Source organism: Cydia fagiglandana, chromosome 11 (genome assembly GCF_963556715.1).
Source record: "Cydia fagiglandana chromosome 11, ilCydFagi1.1, whole genome shotgun sequence".
Taxonomy (NCBI): Eukaryota; Metazoa; Arthropoda; class Insecta; order Lepidoptera; family Tortricidae; genus Cydia; species Cydia fagiglandana.
In genome coordinates, this window is record NC_085942.1 from 5967197 (window position 1) to 5977579 (window position 10383).

Genomic DNA, 10383 nt, shown 5'->3' on the forward strand with positions numbered 1-10383 from the left:
TTCCTCAGAAAGGACTTCCCTCTCCCTCCCTCGCGGCATTGTAGCTATAACAATACATTAACATGCGTTACATGCCATAAAACAAGAAATAAACCATGAAAACAGCTGAAAACAAAGTAAAATTTACCAAAGAAAGTCTTTTCCGAGGACATTTTTCTTTCCTGTGGACACCTTGACCACAGAAAATATGTCCACCGAAGAGATGCACACGTATGAATTTTGAATTTACCCGCTAAAATATCACGCCACTATTAAACCAACGCTGTCTGTGACTTTTGCTCCCAATAAGATGTAGCAGCCAATAAGTCAATAATTAATAAATACATTACTTACCAGTTCAATTGCAGAACAGGAAAGACGCACTGAACTTTTACATCCACAGTTTATGAAACAATAATATATTTTTTTGATTATTAATTGCGCGTACGCGTCCATCTATTGTACGGTATTATTGACAGAGAATCAGGAGTTGCCAGGTGAAAAAAAGTTAAGGATGCGATCACTCGTTTGGCTTCTAGGTCGATTGAGATTACGTCCACAGAAAAGACTCGTAAAGTTATAACACATAATATATTAACTTTTTTTCATAGTAGAAGTTCAGTTTATTTTTTAATTATACGTATACTAGATTATTAGTTATTTCCTAAAGCTCATAACATGAAAAAAAAGTTCAATTCTAATTGTTTAATATTTTTAATGCTTGATCGATGAAAAATAAAGGTCCTCATAACTGACCACAGGAGGAGATTTTAGAACGAATAAAAATTTTTTTCTATCTTGTTATCAACTGCATAATACTACAGCAATGACAAAAACTTAGGTTTGCATAAATACATACTTGACAAAAAATGAATTGAGCCGTAAGCACACAAAGTATTTTTTTATGCGATGTGAACGCTTTTTGTACCAAATTTCTGTATGACCCATACCTACTTAGCCAACGAATGTTATACAGGGTAAAAATAAGTGCATTCCCGTTGCCAGGGAGGTTTTGGGATTATACTAAGCAACTTTTACTATGGGACCAACCCTGAAATCGTTGTAATGTAGAGTGATAAGATAAGCATCTCCGGTATATATATGCAATTATTTATACATATACATATACATCATGTCTAATTGTATACACGCCACGCTTATAATTATTTCCTCTCAATCGGTTCTACATGCCATAATTAGTTAAATTACCGCTGTAACAACACTAATAGCGGCACGTCTGTCGATGTACAGTCGGCCACGTGTTAACCAAGTTTAGATTGTTATGGGTCCCAGGGGATTAGTGGCTACGCCATTATGTGCCTAAATGAGGATAAGACAGATTATTCGGGGAATAGGTATTCCGCCGATAATGAATGAATGAATGAATGAATGAATGAATGAAATGTATTTATTTGTCAGAATATGGTACATAAGACCGCATGTTGTATACTTCTACATGTGTTGTGGTTTTCTGTAGGTATTCTTCTATAATAATATACAGGGTGACATTTAAGTCACTAACCGTAATAAAAAAACCGAAATAAAAGTAAAATAAATGACAAAAAAAAAGAAAAAACAACTTAGCTGATTTTAGTAACATTAAATTGCTCGTTGTTTATGGAGTTAAAAAAACTTATTACGGTTCACGACTTCAATGTCACCCTGTATATGTAATAATGATTATTTGTATTGTATTCTACACTTCTGCATAGCACTGCACAAAGTCGCAATTTTTTATTTATTTATTTAATTCAATACAATGGTATTCTTAAATATAGTCATAGCCCCGCAAAACTCTACAATAAGTTTGACTATTGGGTCATCAGTTTCTGGGCGATTTTTCCGTAGGTTTTTACGTAAAAAAAGTAGAATATTTCAATAGTATTCGTGATTTCACGAACTGTAAAAAAGCAGATTACTCATTTCTACACACTTCATAATTAACAACAAATGATACTCGCTCGTTTCTTAATACAATTAAAACAAAAGCTACATTTAATTACGTTCGTGAGCATATATAAGTATCTTTACAAGCAGCTATCATAATGACCCTTAGCAAAACAAACGGCCCCCAAACATCGTTGACCCAATTACTTTTCTAAATAACGCCGACTGTACTCGTTAAACAGCACTTGTCGTGCGGCGTCTGTTCGCTTTTGTCTGTGACAGTTGGGCGTGTGTATGCCTTTAGCCTTAAGAATTAGACACACATAGCAAACCTAAATAAATTATACCACGGTTTTAGGATTGATAAGCCCTCAGCAAGGCAATGTTATTGTCATGTAGGCACTGGTCCCACCGCGAGCTAGTAAGCTATGAGCTATCGGCTATAAACACGAACAAAAGATAAGCACTCCCGTGTAAATAAAAGAGACACGGCGATATTTATAGTTACTCGCCCAGCGGTAAGCTATAAATATCGCCGTGTCTCTTTTATTTACACGGGAGTGCTTATCTTTTGTTCGTGTTTATAGCCGATAGCTCATAGCTTACTAGCTCGCGGTGGGACCAGTGCCATAGTGTAATAATCATGTTACTTAAGATTCTTAAATAAATATAGTGCGTCAAGCAAATCTTGTCAGTAGCAATGTAAAGCAAACTAAAGTAGGGCAACACTCAAAGAGTAGTATTGCGCTAAGAAAAGCAGCAATGTACAATGTACATCGAACCTAAACTTTTTTTCCGCTGAGCGCGCCTTGTCACGTACGTCAATTCAAATTGTCACTCGCGGATTCTCTATTGAAAATGTTTGAAATGGACGGACAATTTAAAAGCGGTGTGTGATGTTGATAAAAATGATTAACTAATTTGAAGATCTCAAAATAAAATTAGAAGTGGACTATGCCGTTAAACAAGAATGTATGAATAAAATCATTGCTTCAGCAGGTAGATGTCCTACTACTGGATTTTAATATTTTATTAGATTTCTTAGTTGCCACCGTAGGCATTGTAGGCATCTTAGCTTTGATTAAGCACAATCTTATTTCATATATTGGTATTTAATGGTGACACAGCAGAAATATCTCTTGAAATAGAATCGATTCAGAATGTAAACAAAGATGATGGCTGTCATTCGCGATCCACATTCCACAGATAAAGCACAGATGACACGCGATTTTCGAATTATTCGAACACAGTGTTGCTAACCCGCGATTTTTCAAATTTGCCGCCGTTTGCTACTGACAAGATTTGCTTGACCCAGTATAGGTAATGTCCTTTTATTGTGTAATGAATAAGGAAGACAAAGTGTGAGGTTACAGCACGACATTTATTTCTAAAATATTCTGAAAAGATTTTAAGTAATAAGATAATGAGGCAGTTTGAAATTATTTCTCAAATAGCTTGGGTGGATTTTGCGAGGTTTTGAGTTTAAAGATTACTTATAAGTTATATGGATATGACAGCTGTTACCGTATCAAAGCTATTTGAAAAATACTATAGTGCTGAAGACGATTATCACACATTTAACGTTATATATAACTAGCGACCCGCCCCAGCTTCGCACGGGTTAACAAATTATAAACCTTGCTCAAGAATCACTCTACATTGATAGGTGAAAACCATTTCACGTTCAGTAGTTTTTGAGTTTATCGCGAATAAACATACAAGCACACAAACAGACAGACGCGGCGGGGGACTTTGTTTTATAAGGTGTAGTGATATATCCGTAAACCTCACCTCGCTTCTTGTAATAAAGAGTTGGTGTGAACGCGCCCTTACCCCGCAGTCATAGGTTTCGCCGAGCGGCATTAAAATTTCACCACATCATTAAACTTGCCGGATTTCGCATTTAGCGGGTTTTCAATTGAAATACTTCAACAGCCCTCATACGGCTCGTACGCGTTTAGGTACAGGGCTAAAGGCAAATTAATGTAAATTCAGTGTTATGTACTACTTATTATCAGAGCCCGGAATTCTCGTAGCATTTTTGAGCTGTCATAGGGACTTCTCGTTTATACAGAATACAATATGTAAAATATGATTGCGAGTAGAACTAGACAACATTCAGTCTTATCGCGAATGAGCGATCTCTTCGAGATAACCTTATAATATTTTATTGTTTCTTATAAATAATTTGTGGCCAGTACCTACGAGTACATAACATGATATCATTAGGCTCGATAGCAATTTTCGTTGCATTTCTTTTGAAAAATGTTTAAAAGGCATACTTATTTAAGCAGTACACAAATTATTTATAAGAAACAATAAACCGTGCGTGTGTGTAAGAGACCGTGCGCGTTGGAGGGTCTGCCATCTTGTGGCCTGAATTGGAAACATATGTGCACATGTACATTGCCAAAGCAAGTGCTACCATCTGCCGTTCTCGTCGGTACGTTTCCTTGTGCATAGTAGGTTCTACCATCTTGTGGGCTACATCGGAAGCATTTAAACGACACATTGCGTCAAAAATCTGACGGCTCCTGTTATGCTGCCTCCTATTATATAGTTCATGCACGGGGGCTGTAAGTGACTGTTATATGAATATGACCATTCGTCTCTAAAACATTCTTTCTTGCGAAATTGCCACAAAGTAACCTGTAACCTATTTACTTCATGAACATAAAAGTGTAGCAAGGAATAAAATATAATAATCTAAAGAATAACACAGTACGTGGCTCCGTAAAATACTTGTACCTAGCTGCGAATTTTAAGCCCAAACCGGCATTCGGATTTCAAATTTGTTCTTGATTTCATATTGACAAAATTATACACCTTTAGTGCAACTCGCATTGTATTTATCGACTATACTATTTAAAACTGAGTTAATGGTTCCGCCATTTAGGAAATAATCCAAAAATTTCTTCTTCAACCTAGCGTTTTCCTTTCCTGCTCGATCCAAAAACTCAAATAATCCAAAAAATATTCGAAAAAATATTCCACAATTATCGAAATTGCTCACAAAATTTCACGAGAATCGTTTGAGAGAAATACGACTACGTCGGACGAATAGAGAACAGCCGGACAGACATACTATAGCATTTTTGTCCAAGAAGAGATAAAGGGCTCATTTAGACGATGCGAGAACTCGCATGCAAGTTTTATTACATGGCGGTTTTTGATCGGTCGGTTGAATTGGACGTTACCAACAGTTCGCAATGTAACTAAAAAAGCATGCGAGTTCGCGCGCCATCTAAATCAGCCCTAAGGCGCACCGCTCGCGCTTGTCGCTCGCTCGGTCAATGAGTGCGCATAGAAAAAATATCATAATAATATCAAATCAATTACCGATTTCTTAAATCTAAATGCCACTCTATGCGGTGTGCTATGTCCTGTTCTAGAATAAGAAATAAGAACACGAGCCAAAGAATTTATGACATTGTTTTCTTTATTACTGGTAGTACCGGGCATTGCGAAATTTGTGTAAGCCCGACCCATAGACTAGGAATCCTCTAGAATAGTCTAAAAGTTTAGAGCAATTATTTCATGAAACCGATGCTGCCTAAAATACTGGGGTGCGGGGGACGAGGTGAGCGAGTCGGTGCCGTGATTGGTCCGTTCAAAGACACGGGCGTCACACAAAGACACATTGACCCGAAAATGGAGTAAAACTACCGTATATTTTCGGCAGAGGGGGTAGCGCTACTATGCTCAGTCTGGAGGATGTATTGTCTGTGGCCCGACCAGATACAGCCTGGGAATGAAAATTGGATTGCAGACTAAATAAGTAAGTAGTAAAAAGCAAAATTCGTAGAATGTATTTATTGCGTTGTTGCTTTAAAAATACGAGTAGGTAGAGACTAGGTAGTGTTCAACCGAAGCTTCGATTTTGGTTTCGGCAGGTTTCGGCATAAAAATCATGTTTCTGCCGAAGTTTTGATCTCAGCCTAAACTAGAGTAAAATCATATCTTCGGTTTCGGTTCGATACTGAAAATAGAGGTACCTAGGTAACTTCATTGAATAGTGGAAGGATTATAATTATATATGATGGAAATTCGAAGTACATGTTAATGTTTGAAAAGCTTTATTATTTACTTTACTACTCAATAATAGTCTCATTATTTAGCTTCTGAGTTTTAAAGGGTTATAACGCTTGTTTTGAAATATATACCCGTAAATGACAACTCCAAGAAACAAGACAACCGAAACGAAACTTAAGGCCTGTGCAGATCGGCTTGCGTGTGCGTGACGTGCGCGTGTGCGTGCGCTAAAATGTTGGAGCCGCACACGCACACGTCACGCAAGCGGTGTGCCGTCTCTCATAAGGATCTGTATACTACACGCACGCACGCACTCGTGCACGTCATGCACACGCAGCCGGTGTGCACAGGCCATTAATCTGAGTTTCTCAGCTGTTTTGAAACCCTGTTTTTGTCAATGCGCTTAAATTAGTAAAATGACTGTATTTTACTTAAATATTCCTCTATTTACCACTTAGTATGTACTCGTCACATAAAAACATATGCGGTCTCAAGACCACAAGCAGCCCTGCGTTGCGGTTAGCTTTGTTACTTTGTACATACACACAGCAACTTACTAGCTAACTATTCAATAAAAACCTTGTATAACCTCGTATTGACAACGAAAAATCGACTTTAACTACGCGGATTAGGGTTAACTTTTGCCAGAAGAGCTATAAAGGGATACGACAGTTGGTAAGTGAATGGTGGGAGGCAATCTCATGATTAGAGTCGTGCTGAACAGAGGGCGCGGGTGCTTAACTTGCCGGCACTCATTTAGGTCTTGCTTATGATTTGCTTGCACATCGGATTTGTTGGGAAACTGGCTTCGTCACTTGTTGGACGTTGGAGCACGTCTTGGACGTAAAAATACAACGTTGTATGTACACGTGAAAAAGTTAAAGTGCTTTAAGTACTTAATACTATCTGATGGCCCCTATTTCACCAACGTGACAGGTGCGACAATTCGACAAGTCTCATTGTTGCTGACGCATGCCATTCAAGTCATTGTTGCCATGGGCTACGGTTATCGCTTACCATCGGGCGGTCCATATTCCTGTTTGTCAGCATTATTGTATTATTAAAAAAAACTTTATTATATCGGCAAAAAACAGGTATTTCTCTTGTGATGTTTATGATGATAATGATGACAATTGTCACAAGATTTCAAAGAACTTTCGGTAATGCTTGACAGCAAATGAGTTCTGAGTTGGAATTTCGTGACAATTGTCGTATTTCTTGTGACAATTGTCATTAGCTTCGCAAAATAAATACTTATTTACTGGCGATATAGTGGAGTTTTTTTTAAATTAACATGTTGGTGGCAAACAACCACACCGCCCGTCTGATGGTAAGCGGTTACCGTAGCCTATGGAGGCCTGTGACGTCAGTAACAGTGATGTCGACAAATGCGACATTTGTCACGTTGGTGAAATAGGGCCCTGGGAGACCGAGCTTTGCTCGGAAAACATAAAAACTCAAAAATGCGCGTTTTATCAGAGATAAGACCTAGCTAGATCGATTTTATGCCCCCGAAAACCCCATATAGAAAATTTCATGGTGGAAAGGTGGAAATATTTACCTAGAAAACATCTGGAAACGATTCCACCGAAAAAAAGCCGGCCCGCTAGCTGGCGCGGGTGGACGGAGCCAGCGCACGTACGCGGCTGCCATTGTAGGTAAAAACATCGCACGCGACCGCGTCAGTATAGAGAAAAAAATACATAGAGTGCTCACTCCATACTTAAGTTTTAGTACCAAAGAGACTATGATTTTCGACATCTAGCATCGAGTAGCGGAATTATCAGTACTGCTACTTGACAATAGATGTTGCACCGACCGAAAAGTCTCATGCTCAACAATTTTCAGCTATAACCGGTTTTACTGAAACTCTATTTTGAACTCCTTCTGCTTTTCATATTAGTTGTAAATTGTTGTTCAATACAATTTTCATGAATCGCGACACTAGAGAATTCTGGTATAAAGTAACGGTACTGACAATTCCGCTAGTCGATGTTAGATGTCGACTGTGAAAATAATAGTCGTTTTGGTACCAAAATAGATGTATGGAGTGAGCAATCTATTCTTACTATATCTCTATGGCGTCAGTTAGCGTTGCTCATACTATTTTTCGTTACCCACTCCGCTCCGTCAAAGACATATGTAACTTCGTATAAGATGAATAAAGTCTAAGAAAAAAACGTGCCTCGGAAATCAAGAAAAAGTAATTCTCGGATAGATGCCGCACACACCTTTGGCCTATGGTCGGCTAGATGGCGTGACGACACCGTTTCATATTTAACAATTTTAACACATAGATATCAGTGAATGAACATGGGTCAAAATGATATAAAAATAATAAAATTATTTATCCATGTATATTCATTTTTTGATAATTTTATACGTGTTTATTTTGAGTTATAGTCGTGTGTCGATAGATGGCAGTAAATTTACAGTGACTACAACATTTACTATGACAGGACCCCTCTATACTATCTATTCTTTTTGGCTCCGTGCGACCGCGCCACCTAGCGGACGTCGGAATAAATAAGTAAAATACCGAACTTGCTTGAGCAATCAATTGTCTCAAGTCTTGTACTGTAGTGTCTGTCCGTGCTGTTCGTTAACGATGCCACTGAGAACACGACCCCGTCTTTATAATAGGAGCATTGTTGGAAGGAAATTACATATTTATTCATTGTACATAATATCCCATTATTAATAAACGAAAAGAAAAACGTTTCTGAATTATTGTTACATTAGCGACCCGCCCCGGTTTCGCACGGGTTACAAAAAACCTTAGCAAGTTATACATCTAAAGCGTCCTCAAGAATCACTCTACTTATAGGTGAAAACCGCATGAAAATCCGTTTAGTAGTTTTTGAGTTTAGTGTGAAAACATAAACAGACACGCGGCGGGGGCCTATCTAAGGTGTAGTGATAAACATGTATAGATATATCTAGAACTTAGATCATAAGCTTTCTCCGTTCTCTCATATTTCTGGTCAGATAGAGAAACCGTCCTGACCCAAATAAAGGAGGATTGCGACCCTAATATTGTTATGTGAGATATTTACATAAAGATTAACGCTACGAGCCCCGGCTACGCCGTAGCGCTGCTACGCGTAGTTCGTAGGCGGCTACGACCGACGGCACAGATTTAGAAATAACAGAACAGTTACTTCATCGATGATTATACTTATATAAAAAATGTGTATATGCGATACAAGTTCGAAACAATAAAACTATTCTCTTTGGCTTGTTTTGTACATACAACAATAAGAGTGAGGATTAGCCTTTTTCACATATAGATCTTTTTTAAGCCACATTCCAAAAGAGTTTAAAATTAAGAGCTTCTTTATTTATTTATTTTAAACTTTACAACTGGTGGGCTTAATACCTCATAGCATTCGCTATCAGACAATCTTAGGGCCAAACAGAAAAATGCCAAGGTGGATGCAGTGAGAAGTGTTTATATTTATAAGCAAACAAGTATTACATACTACAACAAATAATACTAAACTATATCTTAAAATCAGTTTAGAGGTATGATAATAAGTAATTTTTCATATTGCCGCGTGACAACTACTAACTATTTTTATAAATTTATATGTCATCTGTTCGCTGCGAGGCTGTGACACGACAAAGGCGACTCAATTTCGCATTTATAAATGGGCTATTGACGGCTATTTTTATTATAGTATATTTATAAATATTGAATATAAATGTATATTTATATGTACATTGTGTGTCATCTGTTTTAGGTGAGTCTGTGACACGACAGAGGCGACTTAATTTCGGATTAATCAGCGGGGTTTGTTGACGGTCTCTTTTTTTTTTAAAAGACCTTGTTAAAATAAATAATTAAGTACCTTACAGACACGACAGAGGTGATTGATTTGGGATTAATCAGAGGCTAGTTGATAAGCTTTTTTTTAATTTAGGTATTATATCTAGTCTGGTCAAGCAAAGTATGTCGGTACAAAAAGCCGGCAAATTTGAGAAATATAGGCGAAGGGCCGATCCAAATGTCTTTTCTTACTGCAAAATTGTTTTACGAGACTAGGTATGTTGCGTTGTCTGTTCACAGAGAATCTGTGACACGACAGAGGCGACTTAATTTTGGATTAATCAGCGTGGCTTGTTGCCGGTCTATTTTTAGCAACGGTTTCGCTTTCAAATGAAGTGGCTGTGGGCGTCTGTGGAAATATATACGAATCATTGCACATTAACAGTCAACACATCAGAATTAAACAGTTTTATCCAGGATTTGACTAATTTAGACCAGCGGTCGGCAACCTTTTACCAGCCAAGGGTCACATAGTAGTTAACGAAGCTGACACGGGCCATTTGTGATTTAGCAGACATTGTTGTTTGACAATATTACATAGGTACAAAATAGCCAGGGAGGCTCGCGGGCCGCTTGTTGCCGACCGCTGATTTAAGCCGGATACACATTTGTCTGTCGTGTTGTGTTGTGATGCTCTCTGTCGTGATGGCATACTG